Here is a 25,978-nt window from a genome sequence, read left to right as displayed (position 1 = left end):
CAGGATACTGTGATTGTCTAGATCTGATTATTCTTTATGGCAGGGAAAAGGGATCGACACTGGCAGCCCAGAGAAGAGATCGACTCAGAACTGCAAAACTGGCATGGGAACAGAGAAATTCCCTGAAAGAAAGCTTGTGTGGGTTTGTTGTTTATAGCTTGTTCTTCAGAGTGGATTTGTGAGATGTATTTTGTTCTATAATTTTCTTAATTCTCTTTACAACATAGTTTGGAGATATTTCTGTTTCAATTTACTTAAATCCTACTTTGTTGTCTTTAGTAGCTGCCTGTTATTCCATTGGATAGACAAGTCAAACTGATTTAACCTAGTTTCCTGTTGATGGACATTTAAGATGTTTCTAATCTTTTCTTCCAAAGACTGAATGTACTGTCATTCCATGTATCTCTGTGCATGTTATTGGACTTACTTTGTTTTGTTTTTTTCCCTCAACATTGGTAATGTGACAGTGTGATGAAGAATAGAACAAGGATAGGTGTAGAGGGTAGAATAGTGCCCCCCCCCACCAAAAAAAAAAGATGTGCAAGCCTGAATCCTCAGTATTTGTGAATGTGAGCCCATTTGGAAGTAGAGTCTTTGCAGATGTAATTAAGCATCTTGAGATGAGATCATTCTAGATTTAGGGTGGGCCCTAAATCCTGTGATGAGCGTCCTTATTAAGTACAGAAAAGGAGAACACACAAAGACCATGGAGAAGGACATGTGAAGACAGACGCAGAAATTGGAATGATGTCTCTACAAGCCAAGCAATGCTAAGAATTGCCAGCAGCCACCAGAAGCTGGGGGAGAGGCAGCACTCTCTCACAGAGCTTCTAGAAGGAACCAGTCCTGCTGACACCTGACTTCTGATTTCTGACCCTCCAAATTGTGACAGAATGAATTTCCGTGGTTTTAACCCACCCAGTTAGTGGTAATTTGTTATGGCAGCCTTAGGAAACTAAAACACAGGTTGTGAAGGCAACTAGTTCTCCCGCTCTCCTTTGTTTGGCTTGTGGGCAGCTGTCAATCACCTGGGAAGACAGGAATGATAGGTCAGATCCCAAAAGCCATAAAGCACACAGGGATTATTTCGATGTCTATTTCTTGTGAATTTGCTTTGTGATCTTTATCTTCCAATGCCATTTTGTTTAACTTATGGAATTAGTTTACACTTCAGAGTCAGCTTCCAATGAATGTGTCGAAGAGAGACAGACCCAGTGTGAAAGGAGTAGCAAAGTAAAGGCTTAGGCAGAATCCTCTCAGGTGAACTATAGCATCATAGATTTTTAGTGGTTTTGCATAAAGGGAATTAGTAAATAGAAAGAAGGGAAGGGAGAGAAGGAGGGAGGAGAAAAAGATAGATAAAGTAGACCCCGTAATGAGGACTAGTTGAGACCTTTGAATGCCCCACTTGTGCTAAATTAAGCCCTTTATATTTAATTCACAAACATGGCTAAAAATGCTCATAATGTGCTTGGTGTCCACTCCAGTGACACAAGCTGGCCATGCCGCCACTCTCACTACCCCCACTATTTCTCAGATATTGAAATGTAATGAGCAATATCCCAGGCAAAGAGCTAGGAATCTGATTCTTTTTGATCAGTAAAGCTCTAAAGCCAAAACCAAAAAAAAAAAAAGTCAATAAGGCATACAGGTGTAATCACAGTACACAGGTGTGTTTACTGCACTGAACCGACATGTGGGAATTACCTTTGGGCAAGGAAGCTCCTGCTTGGTAATTGTCAGCTGTATTTTCAACTGCAGTCTTAAATGTTTTAGGGGAAAAGAAAGAAAGGGCAGATGTTGATATGCTTGTCTGGGGGCGGTATAATGTATCACTGCCTGTCCTTAATCCTGCTGAAGGAGACAGAGTAAGTCATGGAAAAAGGAACAACTCTAAGAAATCTCTGCCTGTGGTACCTGCCAGACTGGACATAACGCCTGTCTTTGACTTGGCTTTTCAGCACATACATGGCCTTGGCTCCTGCCACTGCCTCTTTTGACTTTTCCTCCCCTCATCAAGGCCCATTGCAAATTCTACCTGCCACCTCCCCCCACCTCCCTGGATATATCTTCAAGGGAACAGATTATAAATCTTATTAAATTGTAATAACTGATATTTATTGTAGGATAAAGCCACTAGGGACCAGTAATTGAATGAAGATATAAACCAGTGTTAGTAAGAATCAGACCAACCAAGAATTGCAGCATCCCAAATAAGCATTTTTCTATTTTAGCATTTCCTTGAGCTTCTGATGAATAACTTTCTGCTCTTCGGATGCCTGAGACTTGCTCTTTTTATAGCCTCTGATGTGCTTGTTTTCTCAGTGCATTTAAATTGGGTCACAGGGCAGGAACTGGCTGTGGTCTAAAGCTTCCTCCAAGAACATGCATCTGTGATTGTGTTTATAATGTTTTCCCTGGTACAGAGATAAATGTCACCAGGGATTCTGACTGGCAGGCCCAAAATCTAATGCTTTTGGAATTATGTGAGTTCCAGGGTTGCAGGGATCATCCTGCCTTCAAATATATAGAAAGCATAATTAAATAGATTAATGATGTAAGGTTCTAGAAACAATGTAGTGGTATTGAATTTCCCTGCAGCTTTCTACTAGTTTCATCATTCTTTTCCTCCTCCCTTCTCTATTTTTTCAATTTATGGTTTTTGCTTTCAGCCCTCAAAACCTCTGTGAGCTTCTGATACCTCAGACTCTGCACTGAATTTCTCATTTGGCCCCTCTTGTTACTGCCCCCTCTGTTAATTTCTTCTCCTCAGTATCCAAAGGCCCCCTCATGCTTCTTAGATTAAATCCTCCACTGTTGTCATTGTCCTCCATACTTTGCTTAATTAGATAATATCTGAGACAGCTTTGAAGATGCGAGGTGCTGTCCCAGTGCTAAGTGGGATGGTTGTAATTATTCTCTTGAAGCCTTACATCACCATAATCAGCTTCTTCTCTCCCATTCATTTCCTTCTCTTAATCATCCGGATATGAATAATGAATGCAATCTTTCTTTAAATGAAAGAATGGAAATATAGCTGAGCTCTTTTTCCCAGGTTTCCTGTTTGCAGAAATTGAGGTATATCCACATGCTTTTGGCCTGGGAAAAGAAACAGGGAAAGTTGAATGTGAATACTAGAATGTGAACTGTGAGTGATCACTGTCTTAAAGATTTTTTAAATGACTTCAGGTGTTATTAGCAAGCCAACAAAAAATTGCTGCAGAGGATTTGGATAATTCAGATATATCCATGTGCTTTTGACCTGGGAAAGAAAACAGGGAAGGTTGAGACACTATAATGTGTATCATGAAAGATCATGGTGTTAGAGATTTTAAAAATGACTTCTGTTTTTATTACCAAACCAACAACACAAAAAAATTGTTGCAGAGAATTTGGATAATTCAGAGAATTGGATAATTTGGATAATTCAGAATTTGGATAATTGTTTCACACAGATGAGAAGACATATGACATGTGTTCTCATATTCCAAATTTTGTGTGAAAATATATCCATATTAATCTATTTCCACACACAAAATAAACTCAACCTGAGCATAAATATTTTCTAACTTATGCTTAAATTTAATGCACTGTGAACATTTAAATTATATTTTCTTCACATCATCATGACTGTAGGATCCCCCTATTACACGGACCATATAGCTTGCTTAACCAGTTCCCACAGGTGACTGATTAGTTGGTTTCCAATACAACTAGTCCAATAATTACTTGGACTAAAGTAAACAGTGCTGCAATCAACATCCTTTACACGTTGCCAGCATAGTTTTTTTTTAAATAATTATTTATTCAACAGAAATTTCTAAAGTTGGATTTGCTGCTCAAAGGATATGACAGTTTGGTTTACCATTGAATATTTAGAAAGACACCAAGAAGATGGTACTAACTCATGCTGCCCATCTTAGATGGGTTAGAAAAAGACATCCCATTTCAAAGCATCTCTTTCCTGGGCTTCCTAGGTGGCATTAGTGGTAAAGAATCCACCTGCCAGTGCAGGAGACATGGGTTCGATCCCTGGGTTGGGAAAATTCCCTGGAGCAGGAAATGGCAAACCCATTCCAGTATTCTTGCCTGAAAAATCCCATGGACAGAGGAGTCTGGCAAGCTACAGTCCAATAGGGTCGCAAAGACTCGGACACGACTGAGTGACTGAGCATGCACACACGGTCAGAGTATTTCTGTCCTGTCTTTCCTTAGCTTGGACAGCTAACACTGGATTAGTCTTTCTGGATGGACATGCTTGGAAATGTCAGTTGTATTCTTAGACTGGTTCTAAAGAATGATCCAAGGCTCCTTGCATCACTCATCAGTAAGGTCCTGTATCCCTGGGAAGTCAGTTGTACCAGAGGCACATTCATGTTTAAAGAACTGCCCACTGGAGGTGGTGACTCTGGCTTTTTGACAGGTTAGAAGAGAAATTCTGAAGAAGGAAGAAAGAATGTTAATGCTTAGTGACCACCTATACAGTGCTTTGTTTGCTCTTGACTATCCTATAAGGTAGTGAAGTTTCACTTTCATTTTATAGTTGAGCTAGATTCAAATCCATCTCTGCTGCTGCCAAGTCGCTTCAGTCATGTCCGACTCTGTGCAACTCCAGAGACGGAAGCCCACCAGGCTCCCCCGTCCCCGGGCAAGGCAAGAACACTGGAGTGGGTTGCCATTTCCTTCTCCAATGCATGAAAATGAAAAGTGAAAGTGAAGTCGCTCAGTCATGTCCGACTCCTAGCAACCCCATGGACTGCAGCCAACCAGGCTCCTCTGTCCGTGGGATTTTCCAGGCAAGAGTACTGGAGTGGATTGCCATTGCCTTCTCCAAATCCATCTTTGCTGCTGCTGCTAAGTCGCTTCAGTTGTGTCCAACTCTGTGTGACCCCATAGACGGCAGCCCACCAGGCTTCCCTGTCCCTGGGATTCTCCAGGCAAGAATACTGGAGTGAGTTGCCATTTCCTTCTTCAATGCATGAAAATGAAAAGTGAAAGTGAAGTCGCTCAGTCGTGTCTGACTCCTAGCGACCCCATGGACTGCAGCCTACCAGGGTCCTTCATCCATGGGATTTTCCAGGCAAGAGTACTGGACTGGGTTGCCATTGGCTTCTCCAAATCCATCTCTGCTGCTGCTGCTGCTAAGTCACTTCAGTCGTGTCCGACTTAGTGTGACCGCATAGAGGGCAGCCCACCAGGCTCCGCCATCCCTGGGATTCTCCAGGCAAGAACACTGGAGTGGGTTGCCATTTCCTTCTCCATGCATGAAAGTGAAAATTCAAAGTGAAGTCGCTCAGTCGTGCCCGATCCCCAGCGACCCCATGGACTGCAGCCTACCAGGCTCCTCTGTCTATGGGATTTTCCAGGCAAGAGTACTGGAATGGGGTGCCATTGCCTTCTCCAAATCCATCTCTACCTGATGCCAAAGAACATGGTCTTTCCTCCCCTCTGTAACTCACTTTTGTAGTTTAACTGCTCAGAGCAGAGTTCCAAAAGCCATGAAGAGTCTGACTCTCACTTAGCTCTATTTATCGTCTGTCAATTTTTTCTTTTTCTTTAAATATCAGTTTGGCACATATTTAGCTTTTCTGGTGTTAGAAAGCAACATTTCTCTTGTTTTATATGTAGGTCATGTTTTCATTAGAATCCTTGATGTGTTAGAGTACTCTTTTTCTCTTTGCCCCAAAATGTAATATATATTCATGAAGGCTTTGAATAGTGTTATATATGGGATGTCATTTAACCTGCCTGGCAATGTCTGTGTATAAAAGCAGGAGCTACTACTTGGAGGATATTAACATCCTGAGTCAAAGGGAACATAAACTGTGAGCTTTAGAGTGATCTTTCAATCTATGTATTGACTGAATGCTTAAGGAAAATTCTGACATCTCTAGCTGCAGATGTTTGGTAAACCAAACAGTGAATTAAACAAGCTTGTTTCCATAAGCTGAGGACTCTAGCAAAGATGAGGACTACATAGCATGGGGTTATCAGCACAGATTGGCAGCTTTGGGACTGATCTTACTTCTCAGTCTCAGTTTCCTTTGCTGTATTATGGAGGATAATAAGATTTACTTGGAGAATCACCCTAAAGGTTAAATGAGTTAATGTGCTTTCAAGTACTTAGTAGGGTGCTTGGTACCTGGTTTCAATCTTCATGGATCATCATAAAGGAAAAGATGTTTTAAGAAGCAGAAAAAAAATCATACACTAATTGAATTTTTACTGGAAAAGAATTAAAGGGATGTAAAAATGGACTCTCTTTATGTAGAGGTCAAGATATACCATCCCCTTTTTCTTTCTTATAAAAAGTGCTATGAAGAGCTCAGAATTACTTCATAAATGTAATTTATTTAATTATAGGAGAAATTCTTTACTTCTTTTGGAACCGTTTCCCCTCCACCCCCTCCCCAATTTGAGAATCTGATGAAACTGTGAATTCTCCTTGGAAACAGTCACATTCATGTCACATTTTGCAACTTCAGGGGCACCCATCTATTCTAGGTTAAAACTGCTCCCAAAACATAGAAGTTATAGGATGCATTTTCATTTATCTGAACAGGGTCAGGAGAAAAAGGTCTCTAGTTGGGAATACTCAACCCCAAAGCCAGAGATTCTAATCATTGCTGTGTGCTGGATACATTCTGTGCCCTTGAGCATTCATAATGTAGGAAAGAAGACAACAGGGAATGAATGAGTGCAGTGCAATGTGGCAAGGGTGACAGTAAAGTGTATACTGTAAAGAATGATTTCATGATGCAGACTGGGGAGGGAAGGGCTGAAAACAGTATGAGAACAGTGTTTCCTAGGCAGATTTCACAGATGTAGCAGTGGTCCAGGGCCTTTCAGAATCTTGGGAAATTCTATGGACCATGTGGCATATATTTCATCAAAATCAAAGTTCCGGATCACAGGTAACTCAAAGAATCCCCCGTGTCCTCTCCCATTAAGAGTGATTCCCTTCTCTGGACCATAGTGTCTGCTCCCTGCTGGGCTCTCTAAGCCTCTGCCTCCACATGGTTACCCAATTTGCTCTTTTCAGTCTCTGCTTATATATTAACCTCCTCAGAGAGGCCCTCCCTGACCTCTTTATCTAAATAGTACCCTGATTCCTCTCCATCTCTTTGCCCTGCTTCATTTGCTTCATAGCTTTTCAGTTCAGATCAGTTGAGTTTACTCAGTCATGTCCGACTCCTTGCAACCCTGTGGACTGTAGCATGCCAGGCCTCCCTGTCCATCTCCAACTCCCAGGATTTTCTCAAACTCATGTCCATTGAGTCAGTGATGCCATCCAACCATCTCATCCCCTGTCACCCTCTTCTCCTGCCTTAACTCTTTCCCAGCATCAGGGTCTTTTCAAATGAGTCAGTCCTTCACATCAGGTGGCCAAAGTATTGGAGTTTCAGCTTCAGCATCAGTCCTTCCAATGAATATTCAGGACTGATTTCCTTTAGAATGGACTGGATGAATCTCCTTGCAGTCCAAGGGACTCTCAAGAGTCTTCTCCAACACCACAGTTCAAAAGCATCAATTCTTCAGCACTCAGCTTTCTCTATAGTCCAGCTCTCACATCCATACATGACTACTGAAAAAACCATAGCTTTGACTAGATGGACCTTGGTTGGCAAAGTAATGTCTCTGCTTTTTAGTATGATATCTAGGTTGGTCATAACTTTTCTTTATAGCTTTTAGTATGGTATATTTACTGTTCAGGAGTTCATTTTCCATTTTCCCTAATAGAATGTGAGCTCGTAGAGGTGGGACTGTGTCTCTCTTCCTGATTGTCGTGTCCCAGCTGCTAGTCCAGTGCCTGATACAGAGTGGATGCTCAATAGATATTTGTCAAATAATAAATTTAATAAGGTTTTATTCTCACTGTATTCATAGGTATGTTTACCTTGTATTAAGGGCAAGTAATACCAGACTTCTCTTTTTAATTAATTTATTTTTTATTGAAGGATAATTGCTTTATAGAATTTTGCGGTTTTCTGTCAAACCTCAACATGAATCAGCCATGGATATACATATATCCCCTCCCTTTTGAAGCTCCCTCCCATTTCCCTCCCCATCCCACCCCTTAGGTTGATACGGAGCCCCTGTTTGAGTTTCCTGAGCCATACAGCAAATTCCCATTGGCTATCTATTTTACATATGGTAATATAAGTTTCCACGTTACTCTTTCCATACAACTCACCCTCTTCTCCCCTCTCCCCATGTCCATAAGTCTATTCTCTATGTCTGTTTCTCCATTGCTGCCCTGTAAGGAAATTCTTCAGTACCATTTTTCTAAATTCTGTATATATGCATTAGAATATGGTATTTATCTTTCTCTTTCTGACTCACTTCACTCTGTATAATATAGGTTCTATAATAGGTTCTATAATAATCCACCTCATTAAAACTGACTCAAATGCATGCCTTTTTATGGCTGAGTAATATTCCATTGTGAATATGTATCACAGCTTCTTTATCCATTCATCTGTCCATGGACATCTAGGTTGCTTCATTGTTCTAGCTATGGTAAATAGTGCTGCAGTGAGCAATGGGATACATGTGTCTCTTTCAATTTTGGTTTCCTCAGGGTATATGCCTAGGAGTGGGGTTGCTGGGTCATATGGTGGTTTTATTCCTAGTTTTTAAGGAATCTCCATACCGTCTTCCATAGTGGCTGTATCAATTTACATTCCCACCAACAGTGCAAGAGCGTTCCCTTTTCTCCACACCCTCTCCAGCATTTATTGTTTGTAGACTTTTTGATGAGAGCCTTCTGACTGGTGTGAGGTGATATCTCATTGTAGTTTTGATTTGCATTTCTCTAATAATGAGCAATGTTGAGCATCTTTTCATGTGTTTGTTAGCCATCTGTATGTCTGCTTTGGAGAAATGTCTATTTAGGTCTTTTTCCCACTTTTTGATTGGGTTGTTTGTTTTTCTGGTATTGAATTGTATGAGCTGCTTGTATATTTTGGAAATGAATCCTTTGTCAATTGTTTCATTTGCTATTCTTTTCTTCCGTTCTAAGGGTGATAGTTTGATTATAGTTTCCTTTGCTATGCAAAAGCTTTTAAGTTTAATCAGGTCCCATTTGTTTACTTTTGTTTTTACTTCCATTACTCTAGGAGGTGGGTCATAGAGGATCTTGCTTTGATTTATGTCACTGAGTGTTCTGCCTATGTTTTCCTCTAAGAGTTTTATAGTTTCTGGTCTTACATTTATGTCTTTAATCCATTTTGAGTTTATCTTTGTGTATGGTGTTAGGAAGTGTTCTAATTTCATTCTTTTGCATGTAGCTGTCCAGTTTACCCAGCATCATTTATTGAAGAGGCTGTCTTTGCCCCATTGATTTTCTTGCCTCCTTAGCCAAAAATAAGGTACCCATAGGTGCATGGGTTTATTTCTGGGTTTTCTATCTTGTTCCACTGGTCTATATTTCTGGTTTTGTGCCAGTACCATACTGTCTTGATGACTGTAGCTTTGTAGTCTAATCTGAAGTCAGGAAGGTGGATTCCTCCAGTTCCATTCTTCTTTCTCAAGATGCTTTGGCTTTTCAGGGTCTTTTGTGTTTCCATGTGAATTGTGAAATTTTTTGTTCTAGTTCTGTGAAAAATGCCATTGGTAATTTGACAGGGATCACATTGAATCTGTAGATTGCATTTGGTAGTATAGTCATTTTCACAATATTGATTCTTCCTACCCAGGAACATGGAATATCTCTCCATCTGTTTATGTCATCTTTGATTTCTTTTATCAGTGTCTTATAATTTTCTGTGTCCAATTCTTTTGTCTCCTAAGGTAGGTTTATTCCTAGATATTTAATTCTTTTTGTTGCAGTGGTGAATGGGATTGATTCCTTAATTGTTCTTTCTGATTTTTCATTGTTAGTATATAGAAATGCAAGTGATTTCTGTGTATTGATTTTGTATCCTGCAACTTTGCTAAATTCACTGATTAGCTCTAGTAATTTTCTAACACTATCTTTAGGGTTTTCTATGTACATTATTATGTCACCTGCAAACAGTGCAAGCTTTACTTCTTCTTTTCTGATCCCGATTCCTTTTATTTCTTTGTCTTCTCTGATTGCTGTAGCTAGGAATTCTAGAACTATGTTGAATAACAGTGGTGAAAGTGGACACCCTTGGTCTTGTTCCTGATCTTAGGGAGAATGCCTTCAGTTTCTCACTAATGAAAATAATGTTTGCTGTAGGCTTATCATATATGGCCTCTACTATGTTGAGGTAGGTTCCTTCTATGCCCATTTTTTTAAGAGTTTAAGCATAAATGGGTGCTGAATTTTGTCAAAGGCTTTTTCTGCATCTATTGAGATTATTATAAGGTTTTTATCTTTCAGTTTGTTAATATGGTGTATCACATTGATTGATTTGTGTATATTGAAGAATCCTTACATTCCTAGAATAAACCCAACTTGACCATGGTGCATTAGCTTTTTGATGTGTTGCTGAATTCTGTTTGCTAAAATTTTGTTGAGGATTTTTGCATCTATGTTCATCAGTGATATTGGCCTGTAGTTTTCTTTTTTTGTGTTGTCTTTGTATGGTTTTGGTATCAGGGTGATGGTGGTCTCATAGAATGAGTTTGAAAGTGTTCCTTCCTCTGCAATTATTTTAAAGAGTTTTAGAAGGATAGGCATTAGCTCTTCTCTAAATGTTTGATAGAATTCTCCTGTGAAGCCATCTGGTCCTGGGCTTTTGTTTTTTGGGAGATTTTTGATCACCGCTTCAATTTCAATGCTTGTAATTGGGTTGTTCATAATTTCTATTTCTTCCTGGTTCAGTTGGGAAGATTGAACTTTTCTCAGAATCTGTCTATTTCTTCCAGGTTATCTATTTTATTGCCATATAGTTGTTCATAATAGTCTCTTATGATACTAGACTTTTAATTCAAGATAAATGGTCTGCTTTTTAAATGAGTTGGTATCAGGAAAAGAGGAATCAATTTAAAGAAGGATATTAAGTAAATGAAAGCATAAGTGGTCTACAGATGTGACTCATGAGAGTGATGCCAGTGACTTGTGTTTGGGAAATACTGGTCTAGAAACAGATCAGGAAACAAAGAAAGAAGCACCAAGCCTAGATGTAAGAGGAATATTATCTTAAATTCACATCAGCATACTGAATGGTAAACTTTGCCTGCCCACAGCTGTAGTCTCTCTTGCAGTGTTGAGGTACTGTTCATCTGGCATTTACTGAATATCAGCTATGAGCTCAGCGTGGAGGGGAGTAAGTGTGATGAAAAATCCAACCCCATCTTCAAAAGTAAACCTCAGAGATAGAGACATGGACACTATGATTGTAAAAATCAAAATGTGATCAGTGCTATAATAAAGGTCCAAAGAAGCCATGGAAAAGTAGCATTTGTTTCTCTGAAGGTAATCAGGAAACCCTTCTCTGAAAATAAGAAATTTGAACAGGGCTTTGAAGAATGGGTAAGATTTAAATCAGCAGAAATGGGGGCCAGGGCACTTCCATGGTGGTCCAGTGGTTAAGACTCTGCAGTTCCAATGCAGGGGGTGCTGGTTCAATCTTTGGTTGGAGAACTAAAATCCCACATGCCGCGCAGTGTGGCCAAAAGATTTTTTAAAAAAGAAATGGGAGCCAAGGCATTCCAGACAAAGGGACTGCTGAAATAAAGCCAGGCAGAAGAGCAGCAAATAATATGGGGACATGAGCTCACAGGGCACCATGAAAAATATTTCTGTGGACTTCAGAGGAAAACTGGTGTTAGCACTTCCAATCTACCTGCTTTTATCTCTTTTTGTAAAGCTGATGCCACATACATTGTCTGAAAAGTATTCCAGGTGATTGTGTCCATGTCTTCACAGAAAGGAGCTTCATGGCTCCCCTGGTGGCAGTGGTAACTCTGATCCGGGGAGATCCAATATGCCTCAGAGCAGCTGAGCCTGTGGTGCACCCCAACTATTGAACCTGTGTCCTCGAGCCCAGGAACCACAACTACTGAATCCCCTGGCAGCAGCTTCTAAAGCCCACACACCCTAGAGACCATGCTCCACAACAAGAGAAGCCACTGCAATGAGAAGCCCACACACCGCAACTACAGATTAGCCCCTGCTCACCACAACTAGAGAAATGCCCACGCAGCAACAAAGACTCAGTACAACCAAAAATAAATAATAAAATTATTTTTCAAAAGAAGAAAGGAGCTTCAAGAAGCCATGTGTGCTTCCAAATAACCAACCTCAAATCCCTTCTTTCCTGAAAAGAAAATACCTAGGAAACCCCATCCTTTGTTTCCATTGTAAGCATGCAGGTAATGATCAATCATGGCTTTGGATTTGCACTAAAGGGATGCCTGTCTGACTAGAAACTCCAGAAAACGGGGGCATCACTTGCCAGAGCCCTGAGAAGCTCTGTGGATCAGGAGCTGCTCTCCATCAGCACCAGGAATACAAATAAATCTACCCATGAAACTATCAAGAGTCCACATCAAGCACGAAGGCTCTTAATGAAGTCCTTCATCTCAAAGGGGAAAAGAATCCTTGAAAAGAGATTTCCCCTGGTAGCCAAATCTTAAGCCTCCACCTCCCTCTCCCTAGAAACCCCCTGTTGGGTAATTAATGTCTTTTGCATGGCTTTATCCTGCTACTTTGCAATACCACACCCACCATGTGTCAAGCTCATGACCTCAGTGATCATTTTTTAAAAGTTAATATGATCTAATCTGCCACTTTATCTTCCCATTGTGCTTCAGAGCTAACATCCTACTTAATTTTATCAAAGGTCTTTGTCTCGAGTTATAGCTTGGAACAGAAGATTCTAGGAAGGATGTTATGATGTTAAATAATGCATAAAGAAATGAGCCACTCTTCCCAGTGGTTCAGAAGCTCATGCTGATTCCTAGCTCTTGCCACATGCTAATATCTCATTTTGAGAAAACTTCCACTTTGAAGAATAACCACAGGAGAGAAAGCTCTCTCTCTCTCTCTTTGTCTCTCTACCTCTGTCTCTCTCTCAATTAAAAAGCAATCCATGAAGTGAATCTCTCTCTTGATCTCTTTGTCATTAACATCTCATTTTAAACCAGAATGCCCTTCACAGAATGTTAATGGCTGTTACACCATGTTAATTCAGAGTCAAATAAACTTTAGGGAAAACTGAGTTAAACCAAGTTGAGTAGGTATATTTACTGAGGTCATGGGATAAAGCCTTTAATAGGTGCTCTCCACCACTAATGTTCAAGAGGGCTGTGTAATTTGCATCATTTCTCAAAATGAGCATTTCCATGGAACTCTTTTTTGATAGAGTATCTGGAGAGACACACATTCATCCGCTAACTGTTAAAGTAGCAGAAGAAAAAGAAAGCTTATGTTGAAAATAGATGCTCAGATGTCCCTCTGAAATTCCAGCTTCCTGGGCAGATACCACTGTTGCCTGGAAAACTACCGGGTAGGCCAAGTAGGCATTGTGTTGAACTGGGCAGAGAGGTGGAAATATGGGAATACACCCTGCATTTCCCAATCTAGCTTCCCTCCAATCTTCTCATTCATGTAATCGGTTAATACCTTCCTCACAGAACTGCTAATAGAATTGTCAAAATGACTAATCTGGAATAATGTAAATAAAAACACTCAGCTAAGCAGCCGATGTGAAGTATACATTCAGTGAATGTATGGTATGCTGGTATGTCAAGGTCCTCTAGGGTCAGCTTCTCAAGTATTACTATCTATGCAGTCTCACAGGCACTTGTTAAATGCAGATTCTGATTTCGGTATGGGATGGGTGCTAAGATTCTCTGAATTTATTCTCCTAATTTGAGAACTGTATTTTGAGAGGCAAGCATCTCAGAGATGTAAAAGGAACCAAACAGAGTCTCAACTTTTAAAGAGTTATAATAAATTACTATATAATAAATAAAGCTACCTAAATGGCAAGCAGAGTTCTGGTACAAATGATTCACTTTGGAAGACACTGTTATTCTCACTCCCTTTAGAACGATGGGTGACTTTTCCCCTTTAACTCACTTTGAATGATGAGTAGACTTTGAGCAAACTTTGGGGTCACAGGTTCTGGCTGTGCCAGGAAGGTGGCACACTCCCAGAGGTGAGAGACCATATGGGGAACTTAGGAGATGCTCAGGGAGTGGTGAGGAGGAGGCAGGTATAAAGTGGACCATAAGTTTCTTAGTCACAAGTATCAATAATATACAATCTAGGTGAGTTCTGAGCAAATGTATGATTTTCTCAGGGCTGCTATAACAAAGTACCACAATCTGCATGGCTTAAAACAACAGAAATGTATCATCTCACAGTACTGGAGTCTAGAAGTCTAAGATCAGACTGTCCATAGGAAAATTTTTTGTAAAGTGTCTACAGGGCCATGCTCCCTCTGAAACTTGCAGGGGAATCCTTCCTGGCCTCTTCCTGACTCCTGGCAGTTTGCTGGCCATCCTTGGCATTCCCTGGCTTATGGCTGCATAACTCAGTCTCTGCCTTAGTCATCATGTGGCATTCTCCCGTGTCTCTGTCTTCATGTGGCCATCCTCTTATAAGGGCACCAATCATATTAGATCAAGGGCTCCCCCTACTGCAGCATGGCCTCATTTTAATTAATTACATCTGCAGTGACCCTTTTTCCAAATAAGGTTACAGTCTAAGGTACTGGGGGTTAAGAATTAAGCATAACTTTTGTAGAGGATTCAATTCAACTCATAATAACAAATACATCTGTACTCATTGGGCCCCAGCAATCTCCTGTGTCCTGTCAGATGAAATTCAGAAGTGACTCTTTTCCACTGAGCACTGGAAACAAAGGAATGTCCATAGAGCTGAAGACCTCTGCCTTTTCTGTCTTCACCCCTTCCCAAGTAGGAAAAGATTTTCAGGACATCCTAGGGGTCATTGAACTAAGCTGAAAATTCAGGTCCCTGAGGCTGGGAAAAATCAGGGCAGCATTAGAATTCCCACTGAAGCCTTATTTCTCTTTTCTGCCAACTTCTGCAGGAATGTTATGTCATTCCCAAGGAGCTTCTGGTAGTGTATCCCCCAGAAGTACCCTCCCTAATGTGTTCACACAGCAGGGTCCAATAAAATAATGATGTTACAAAGTCTTTCTCCCTGGACTCTGTGAGAAACAATGGCCAACTGTTTTTTTTTGTTTTGTTTTGTTTTGTTTGTTTTTTCCCCCTTTGCTCTTGTCCAGTGGAAGCCTAGTGAGAACACTGACCACAATGTGAAGTTTATAGGTAGGTGAAAGTGGGTACAGGGCTACTTATATTACCAAATTGAATTGTTGTCTTGAAAAAATGGGATCTTTAAAGAAAAGAAGTGACTTTATCTCTTTTAATTATATACTTTCTGACTTCATAGATGAATTCATTGTCACCAAGGTATACAACATTTTGTAGTCCAAATAACACTGCTTCCTAATGTCTGAGGTTAGCAGTGTGAAAGGGGCATTTCAAGTAAACCCCCTGCCAGTATGGCCATGAGCAGTAATAAGTTTTTCAAGCCTGTTCTGTCAGGTCGATTGTCCATCCCAGGTTTTTACAGAGCATCCATTCTCTGTTAAAATGAAGAACGCTGGCTGCATTATGTGGACAGAAGAAAGCAGTAAAAGGACATGAAAGGAATATCTGTTTTCAAGGCAGCTGAGAACAAGTTGCAGGCTTGGTGTAGCCGCTGTCCCCATTTGAAGAAAATAAGCCCAAGTGGCTGTGTGGAGGTGGTAGTTCATTTTAAGCCATATTTAAAGACTGCTTAGAGACACACTGGCCCCAATCCAGACCATGGTCAGTCGTCTCTTGGTCCCACCAATTAAAATGAGGCAGACACTAGGCCCCGGACATATTAGGCACAGACCAGCAAGGTTTGACATCCTTGTATTCTCAGTCCCTGTCCTAAGCAATTTAGTACATTTCCCAAGAAGGCATAAACCTTGGAAACTGTAATATGCCATGCTAAGAGAAAATAAACGATCCTCTGTGGGCTAGGCTTAATTTTGCAAACTCCATTTCCTGGAGATAATTGGCCACTGGACACTTGCAGGAGGATTAGTCGGCTGAAAGTTTCATCTCCTCCCCTGAAATCCTCCCCAATCCTTCCAGCCTGAATTAATCTCGCCGTTGTGCTCCTGTAGCCCTTGATCTCTACCTCAATTGTAACTCTTATCACAGCCTCTGTTGGCATTAGCACTATTTCTGTGTGTCTTATCTCTCCTACTAGACTCTAGGCTCTCTAAGGAACAAGACTCAATCCTAGTAATTCTTGTATTTATAATATCTAGAACAGGGCAGGTATGTCCTCATTAAATATTTATTGAAAAACTGAAGGATGGATGGGAAGAGGATTTCGTGGTTTTCTCCATCATTATCAAATGTCACTTTCTCCTATCACATGTGGTTTCAGTCAAATCCTTTGGAGGAAAGGTCTGGAACACTTGAAAGATTCTGAAACTTTAAAGGAATAGGAGATCGAGAATGGACTTGTGGACACAGTGGGGAATGCACAGAGTGGGACAGATGGAGAAAGTAGCATCAACATATATACGCTATCATGTGTAAAATGGATAGCTGCTGAGAAGTTTCTGTATAACACAGGGAGCCCAGTCTGGCACTCTGTGATGTCCTAGAGGAGTGGAGTTGGGGCAGGGGAGGAAGGCTCACGAAGGAGGGGATATATGTATAATTATGGCTGATTCACATTGTTGTACAGCAGAAACCAACACAACATTGTAAAAAAAATTTTTAAGTGGGAAAAAAAGGAATAAGAGAATTTCAAGGGAGTTTATGATGAGTCTTTTTGAAGATTAAATGAGTTAACAGAAACTGGCTATAAGTAGCTCTGCTTCTTTTGGAAGGTCTGGGAGTACACAGGGGCTGGAGTCAGACTATGTATGCCTAGGAGTTTGGAGGTTGCCAGAATACGATTTGCCTTTGAGCAACAAGTGAAGTAATTTATTGGAAGGTCTTAGGGAAGTTCACATAATGAAAGGAAATACTGAGGAATTGGGCTCCAGAAAATACAGGAAATGGGACAACTCAAGACATATATACGGTTGAAACTAAGAAATGACTTTAATTTATAGTCAAATCTGTGCATTGCTTTGGAAATTATTCAACTCAAGCCCTCATCCCATTCTTATATAATACCACTCAAGAGCCTAAATCCAGAAAAATAATCTATTATAGTTGTCTAAGTTAGACCACACACACACACCTTGGCTTAGAAATGTTCCTTTTGAGGAAAAAATGCGGTCTCTCAAAGAGATGTAATTCCTCAAAAGAAACTAAGGTGCTACTAATAAGACAAAGAAGAATAAGTGCTTGTCAACCAAAGCACAGCTAATGCCCATTAAAGTTTACCTTGGAAAATGTGCAAATCAGAAAACCACTATAAGGGATGAAACTCCCTTAGAGCTAATGGGAAAGATGAAACACTAGAAAACTTCTACTTGTTAAGTAAATTAGACTTGAAATTCCAGTACAAGACGTTTGGACAAGTGCTTTCAAATAGATTATTCATCATTTGTGTTGCCCACATATTTCAGGAGTTTGTTTTTTTTTTCTTTTTTTTTTACCTATTACATTTCTTAGGAAGCCTTCATTTTTATAGAAAGATGAAAGGGCCAACCTTGAAAGAAGTCATCAAATAATGAATAAATCAGAAATTTGAATTGATGGGAGCATTAAGGTAACAAAGTCTGTCAATGTTTTTCTGTTTTCTCATGTGGGTATGGGACCAAGTTACAGCTAGGAGGAAAGATGAGCCAGCTGATTTTGTTTAGTGAAATGGAACTTTAGGGATTGCATTATTCCATTTCCAATTTCTTTAATTAACATGTGAAAATTACATTTTGTTGTCAACAGATACTCACAGTGTATCACCTACTAATATTCTCATGGTAAAAGTAAATAGAAAAAGCTAACATCTAAGCCTTTGAAGTACTTCTGTATATCAGATACTCTACTCAGACCTTTTACATGCATTTCTCATTTAATGTTTATAAGAACTCGGTGAAAAGAGGTACTCTAAGTGTTAGGAAAATAAGAATCAGAAAAATTATATAACTTGCCTAAGATTATACAACTAAGTGGCAGAAAATAAAGTAATAAAGTAAAATCAGAAAATACTGATGAGGAAAATGAATACACTGTATATACGTTAATACATATAATTATAAACATGATTATTAGCTGCAGAATTTATTTTCTGAATTGTTTAGATGAAATATACTTATAATATGCTGCTGCTGCTGCTGCTGCTAAGTCGCTTCAGTCATTTCCGACTCTGTGCGACCCCATGGACGGCAGCCCATCAGGCTCCTCTGTCCCTGGGATTCTCCAGGCAAGAACACTGGAGTGGGTTGCCATTTCCTTCTCCAATGCATGAAAGTGAAAAGTGAAAGTGAAGTCGCTCAGTTGTGCCCTACTCTTAGCGACCTCATGGACTGCAGCCTACCAGGCTCCTCCGCCCATGGGATTTTCCAGGCAAGAGTACTGGAGTGGGGTGCCATTGCCTTCTCCATACAATATGCTACTTATGTGAAATATCTAGAATATGGACATTTCTAGAAACAAAGTATATTAGTAGTTTCCAGGGGAAAAAGAATGGGAGGATGGAGTGTGACAGCTCATAGGTAGGAGACTTCTTTGGGGGGTGAAGAAGATGTTCTTAAATCAGACAGTGGTATAGGCTGCTCTGTGAATATACTAAAGGCTATATAAATATTAAAAGCCAGGATGAATTTTGTGGTATTATATTATGGTTAATTATGTTTCAGTCAAGCTGATGCTTAAACATAAAAACCACGATCAGTCATTATCTCCCTGAGATGGTAAGTTTGTAGAGCAACTTGTAGTTCCCCAAACTTATTATTTTCATGCATTTCTATAACTTTACTCTTTGTCTACAAAATTCTTCCCACTTTCCCACCCAACCCCTTTCCTGCCTTGTAAATTTCTTATTCCTCTTTAATGAACTGACTTAGATTTCATCTCTACTAGGAAATCTCCCTGAATCCCTAGTTCAACCATGAGCTGCATTTATCTGAAGGTTCACATTTTCTTTCCAGTAAAGATCATATTCCATGGTAATTATTTGTTTATGCATCTGTGTCCCCACTAGTGTATAAGTTCCTTAGGTATTTGTGTTTTGAGGCATGTCTGGCAGGTAATGGGTACTTAGAAATGTTTACTGAATAAATGAATGCATGAATGTTTAAAGATAGAAAATTTAATGTTTCCAGCTTGAAGGATTCTGTGATATCAAGGTATTTTCTGATATCAGAAAGTATCTTGGATTTAAACCTGAAATACTTGGTATGATGAATTGAGATTACCTATGGAAATTCATGCTACAATGAATAATTATTTGCCTCCTAAATGTGAGATGCTAGCTCAGTCCTCACATGTCCCCGGATAAGCTGAGCTCCCTAAGAGAAACAAGTCTCCCTACCTCATGGAATTTGTGTGTGCATGCTCAGTGGCTCAGTCATGTCTAACTCTTTTGCAGCCCTGTGGACTGTAGCCTGCCAGCCTCCTCTGTCCATGGGATTTTCCAGGCAAGAATACTGGAATGGTTTGCCATTTCCTTCTCCAGAAGATCTTCCTGACCCAGGGATCAAACCCATATCTCTTGTATTGCAGGCAGATTCTTTGCCACTGAGCAACCTGGGAAGCACACCACATGGAAAATTCTTGTACAATCAACAAACTATGTTGCAGGACTCTAAAATACTTCATTGGAGTAATTAGCCTTGGTTGTCAGTAATCTAAGATATTTGAAGCTTTGAATCCTGGGTCTCTTGTGGTGGGAAATAGACCGTTTGATGAATAAATTTTATCCAGATTACTGTGCTTCCAGAACAATGTCTCAGTGCTCTGCTACTGAAACATCCTGTGGTTTGAAACATTTGAACAAAGTTATCTCATCAACAAATGTATTAGGAGTCTGCATACAGACTAGAGAACAATACAGTCCAGATGGCCAAAGGTGATCCCAAGAAACCAAATGGCAAGATGTCTGCTTATGCCTTCTTTGTGCAGATATGCAGAGAGGGACATAAGAAGAAAAACCTGGAGACCCCTGTCAATTTTGCTGAATTTTCCAAGAAATGCTGGGAGAGGTGAAAGACCATGTCTGGGAAAGAGAAGTCTAAATTCAATGAAATGGCAAAGGCAGATAAAGTGCAGTATGATCGGGAAACGAAGGATTATGGACCAGCTAAGGGAGGCAAGGACCCTAATGCCCCCCAAGAGACCACCGTATAGATTTTTCCTATTCTGCTCTGAATTCCGCCCAAAGATCAAGTCTACAAACCCTGGCATCTCTATTGGAGATGTGGCAAAGAAGCTGGACAAGGTGTGGAATAACTTAAATGACAGTGAGAAGCAACAAGGCAGCAAAGCTGAAGGAGAAGTATGAGAAGGCTAAAGGGAAGTTTGATGGCACCAAGGGTCCTGCCAAATTTGCCCGGAAAAACGTGGAAGAGGAAGATGAAGAAAATGAGGAGGAAGAGGAGGAGGAGGAATAAAAAAATTGTTAATCTTTCGCCTTGTGAATACCTTCGAGTAGGGAGCGCCATGATTGACACACCTCTCACCCAAGATGTGTCTGTTGCCATCATTAGGTTTAATACCCAGCTGGCTCACGATCATATCGTAGTCTCTCAAAGTGTTCTAGCAATTGTCATTGGTTTACATGAAGTGGCCATGGGTGTCCAAAGCACCTGGAAACTGTATCAAAGTTGTACATATTTCCAAACATTTTTAAAACGAAAAGGCTCTCGTGTTCTCCTCACTCTGTGCACTTTGCTGTGGTGTGACAAGGCATTTAAAAATGTTTCTGAGGTTTTTTTTTTTTTTTTTTTAATTTGTAAGGTGGTGTGTTAATTCTATGGTCATTGGCTAGAAATCCCGAGTTTTCAACTGTACGTATCTATAGTTTGTAAAAAGAACAAAGCAACCGAGACACACTCTTGATTCTCCTTGCTTGGTATGGAGGCTGTCGGGGTGAGGCCTTCCAGAGGGGCCGTAGCTCAGGGCATGCACTGTGGGGCTGGACCCGTGGACACTGCAGTGGGCATGCATTTAGCTTCAGGTTGTCTTGTTTTTGTATATAGCGATATAGCATCCTGCAGTCAGCTGGCATGAGAAGTGTTTTGGATCCTTTTTAGTTGAAGTGTGGTAGTTTTAAACTGTTTTTCTTTGAATAAACCATAGAACTCTTCATTGTCAGCAAAGCCAAGAGCCACTGCACCAATAAAGTTCAAGAACCTTCTGTACTAAACATGATCTGCAATGTTCTTATTTTTTTTGTATGTTTAGAATGTTGAAATGTTTTTGAAGTTAAATAAACAGTATTACATTAAAAAAAAGTATACATACAATGAATTTTGATCAATAAGATTTTTGAACTCAAATCTTACATAAGCAGCTGGCGGCATCTGAGAGATAAGAGATCACCATCAGTGAAGAAAATAGACCCTCAAAACATTGCCTTCATAGAGTTTATATTATCGAAGTGGAAGAAATGTAAGGGGAAATAATTTCAAGCAGAGAGAATAATTAGGATAAAGGTGATGTTTGATAAGTCGAAGGAGAACAGGATAACCGGGGCATAATGCACATGAGAAAGCAGTGTGATCATTAATATTATTCCCCCAGACAGACTTACTGGTCAAAATTATTTGTCCCCTTCTCCAAACTAGTTTTTGCAATGTCAGTCACCATGGTCACATGAGACAGAGTGTATTTTCCTGCCCATTGATGTTTAACTTGTTAGGTGACTTGCTTTGGCCAAGGGAATGTGAGCAGAATGGTGTGACATTGTCCAGATGAGTCCTTAACAGACATGGCATATTCCTGTCTGCCTTCCTGTGCCTCTGCCATCAGCAAGAAAAGGCCCGCAGGTAGACACGCCCTCGCTTCATCCTGAGTGCCAGAATTAACATGAATCATGAAGCAGAGATACTCCAGCCAGAAACACAAGGGCAGCAGTAGGTGGTGGTTGTTACAAACCTCTGAATTTGGACCTGATTTATTATGTAGACTTTACAGTGGCAATGGTTACCTCATGCAGTCTTCAAGACTAACTTTACACATTATTAGTATACCTTTGTTTCTATTTTTTCACTTTAAAAAGAACATCATTTATTGTGAAAAGGGGGCAACAGAGGATGAGATGGTTGGATGGCATAATCATCTCAATGGACATGAATTTGAGCAAACTCCGGGAAATAGAGAACAGAGAAGCCTGGCGTGCTGCAGTCCATGAGGTCACAAAGAGTCGGATATGACTGAACGACTGAACGAGAACAATTTATTGTTCATATAATCTACAGTTGCCTAAACATTTCTGAAAATAGCAGTAAGTCATAAATAGAACAAACATGAGCCTAGCTATTTTATTGCAAAGAATAAACCTCATCTGACTAGACCCCTAATTTCTTCTAGCCATTTGTTTAGTAGAAGGAAAACAAAGGCCTTTTCTCTTTTCCCCACTTCTGTTTATACCTCTGCACCAGGACATCTGCTTTTTCAGTTTCAGAATTTGACAGATTTCCGTTACTTAAGAAAAAATACACAATTCTAGTTTGTAGTGTATATTTTGACATCTTTGTATGTTTGTACTAGTCACTCAGTAGATCAGTGATCCCTCAACAAAGTAAAATCCACCACACAAGTGTGAAGTTGTTTTTGTAAATAAACCCAGTTTATGGCTCATTTTCACAAGTTGTAGTTCCTAGGCTAAATTTTCCAAAAGGGGGTCAAGCTTTCATACCTATATATCCCAAACTTGAACCATATCAGGAATACAAAAAGAAAATCAAACCTATCAGCTCTGGTGAGAAAACCACAGGACTTCCTTCTCTTGAATCTAAATACTAAAAATTGTCTCACAATATATCAGTTATTCAGCAAGGAATTCTGTGGTGTAGGTTCACAAAACATGTCTAGCCATAGAGATGTGAGAGGTTTGGGAAAGGCAAAATGAGTGAAGGTAGTCAAAAGTTACAAACTTCTAGTTATAAGCAAGTGCTGGGGATATAATGTATAGCTTGGTGACTATAGTTAACAGCGCTGTACAGTATTCTGTATTTGCTAAAAAGCTTTCATCATAAGAAAAACATAGTGACTGTATGTGGTCATGGATGTTGACTGAACCTATTATGATAACAATTTTGCAATATATACAAAAATCAAATCAGTATATTGTATACCCTAAAACAAGGTTTTATGTCAATTACATCTCAATTAAAAGAAAAAGAATTTGATCTCTGCTTTAAGTAAATATACCCTGAGAAATGAGAGCTTCCCAGGTAGCACTAATGGTAAAGAACCCAACTGCCAATGCAGGAGACACAAGAGAGGCGGATTCGATCCCTGGATTGGGAAGATCCCCTGGAGGAGGAAATGGCAACCCACGCCAGTATACTTGCCTGGAGAATCCCATGGACAGAGGAGCCTGGTGGGCTAAAGTCCACGGGGTCACAAAGAGTCGGACACAACTGAAGTAACTTAGCACACACACACTGAGAAATGACTTTAACAGTTTAAACTGCTGGGAGCTGTCTTACTTTGGGCTCCCCCCAAGTCAGGCCTTTTGACAGACTTGGGCACAGGGAGCTCCTGTGTGAGGTGATCCCAAGAGGCACAACGAACGAGTGAAGCAAGAGTGAAGAAAGTAAGGAGGACAAGCTAAAAAAATTTGCCTGCTATATTTAAAATGGATACGCAACAAGGACCTACTGTATAGCAACAGAGAACCTTGATCAATATTATATGGCAGCCGAGATGGGAGGGGAGTTTAAGGGAGATACATATGTATCCAAAAGGCTGAGTCCTTTTGCTGTCCACCTGAAACTATCACAACACTGTTAATCAGCAATACTCCAATACAAAATAAGGTTTAAAAAAATATATTTTTAATTACATCTGTGTGCAGGTTACCACTATGGGCAACTCACACCCAATCCTGCTGGGATCCTCTGAGAAACTGTGTGGAACACACCCAAGAATCCTAAGACTAGGCACCAGGGAGGTTGGGACTTCTATCCCCCAGTTATTAAAAGCTGCATACAAGAGAATTAACCTCGTACCTTCTACTTCCAACTACCCCTACTTGCAGCAGAAAAGGCTTCCTCAGGCTAAGGGAAGCCCTCAGTCAGAGAAGAAAGCATAACGTAGGTTTATCAGCATCTACAGCAGCTGCCTGAACTCAGTCAGATAGGCCAAGGAGACATGGTGCAGGACACCACCTTTGTCTGCTACAGGGCACACAGCTATTTGTTCCATCAGCTAGAATGGTATTCAGTATTTCCTGAGCACTTACTCTATATCAGGCACAGTGGCTAATGACCTGTGTATCATATCATTTAATCCTTGCATCAGCCTCTGAAAGGTAGATACTATGATTCACACCCTCTATAGACAAAACAATTAAGAAATTTGCCAAGATGACAAAGCAAGTAAATGGTGGAGGTTTAAACATGGGTAGCATGATTCTAGGGCTCTTTACTCGTGAAGGGCTAAGTGCAGAAATCAGAAGCACGGGTAACTCAAAGATGGGAAAATAGTGAGGCATGTAATCCTCAGAAAAGGCTTCATTGTGGAAATAGACTTGAGGAGTACTTTAAGTAGTAGTTTAAGTGGGAAAGTGCAGAAAAAGAAATGAGCTTGTATATAATAAGAATAGGAAAAGATGAAGGTAGAAGGGGCTATAACGTGATGAGCATGAGTTCAGCAAAATATCCTCACTGGAGAGTACACAGAGTTGATCCTTATTATGGAGTGAGGCACATGTAATATTACATGCAATTCTTATGTATTGAGCATCTGCTTAATACTGGCCATTGGAAGTACAGAGATTCTTTTTTTTTTTTAACCCAGACATGCTCTGCGAAGGAAGATCCCCATGCAGTAGATATTTGTTATTTCTGTTTTTCAGTACTGGACTCTATCTTTCAGTGAATAACCCATTCATGAAGGTCACATGAAGTTCTATTCCATCTCCTTTTACCACACACACACACACACACACACACACAGCACATGACTGTAGCCTGGCCAGTTAGAGCACCCAGCCTCTTGGCTTCCGTGATTATATTAGAAATAGACTATGTTGTGCTGTGCTCAGTTGCTCAGTCATATATGACTCTTTGCAACCCCATGGACTGCAACCCACAAGCCCATCAGGCTTCTCTGTCTGTGGAATTTTCCAAGCAAGAATACTGGAACGGGTTTCCATTTCATATTTAAGGGAATCTTCCCAACCCAGCATCAAACCCACCTCTGTTGTGTCTCCTGCATTGGCAGGCGGATTCTTTACCACTGTCCCACCTGGAAAGCCCTTTAGAGATGGACACATGACTTAATTTAGATTTTTCATCTGGAGCACGGAGGGATGTTTGCTTCTGGTGATCAGGGTTAATGAGTTGATGAGGTGTGGGTATGAAACTGCCATTTTGCCCACCACTAGGAAAAAGAGTAAAGTCAAGCAGAGGCAAGATTTGAGAAATGATCAGTCTGTGCCCTACCAGTTTGTGTGTATGTGTGTATGCTCTTGGACTCAGTGATAATAGTAAACAAAAGATAAATCTCATCTCAAACTTCTCAAAAGAAGCCCTGCTAATCCCATAGAAGAAGGGAGTTTGGTTGGTAAGCTTTTCTTAACATGTTTTCTTATTCAGTTCAGTTCAGTTGCTCAGTCGTGTCTCCTTCTTTGTGACCCCATGGACTGCAGCATGCCAGGCCTCCCTGTCCATCACCAAATCTCAGAGTTTACCCAAACTCATAGCCATAGAGTTGGTGATGCCATCCAACCATCTCATCCTCTGTCATCCCCTTCTCTTCCTGCCTTAAATCTTTCCCAGCATGGGGGTCTTTTCCAGTGAGTCAGTTCTTTGCATCAGGTGGCCAAAGTATTGGAATTTCAGCTTCAGCATCGGTCCTTCTAATGGATATTCAGTACTGATTTTCTTTAGGATGGACTGGTTGGATCTCCTTG

General features: G+C 40.3%; 1 protein-coding gene and 1 pseudogene across 3 annotated transcripts in view; both read left to right on the top strand.

Annotated features, from left to right (window-relative positions):
* Positions 1-25,978, top strand: part of SYNPR (synaptoporin) — a 303,118-nt gene that overhangs the window by 203,117 nt on the left and 74,023 nt on the right. The window lies entirely within an intron of this gene.
* Positions 19,526-23,376, top strand: LOC102405798 (annotated as a pseudogene).

This window comes from Bubalus bubalis, chromosome 21, assembly GCF_019923935.1.
Source record: "Bubalus bubalis isolate 160015118507 breed Murrah chromosome 21, NDDB_SH_1, whole genome shotgun sequence".
Lineage (NCBI taxonomy): Eukaryota > Metazoa > Chordata > Mammalia > Artiodactyla > Bovidae > Bubalus > Bubalus bubalis.
This window is presented reverse-complemented; position numbering and strand designations above follow the sequence as displayed.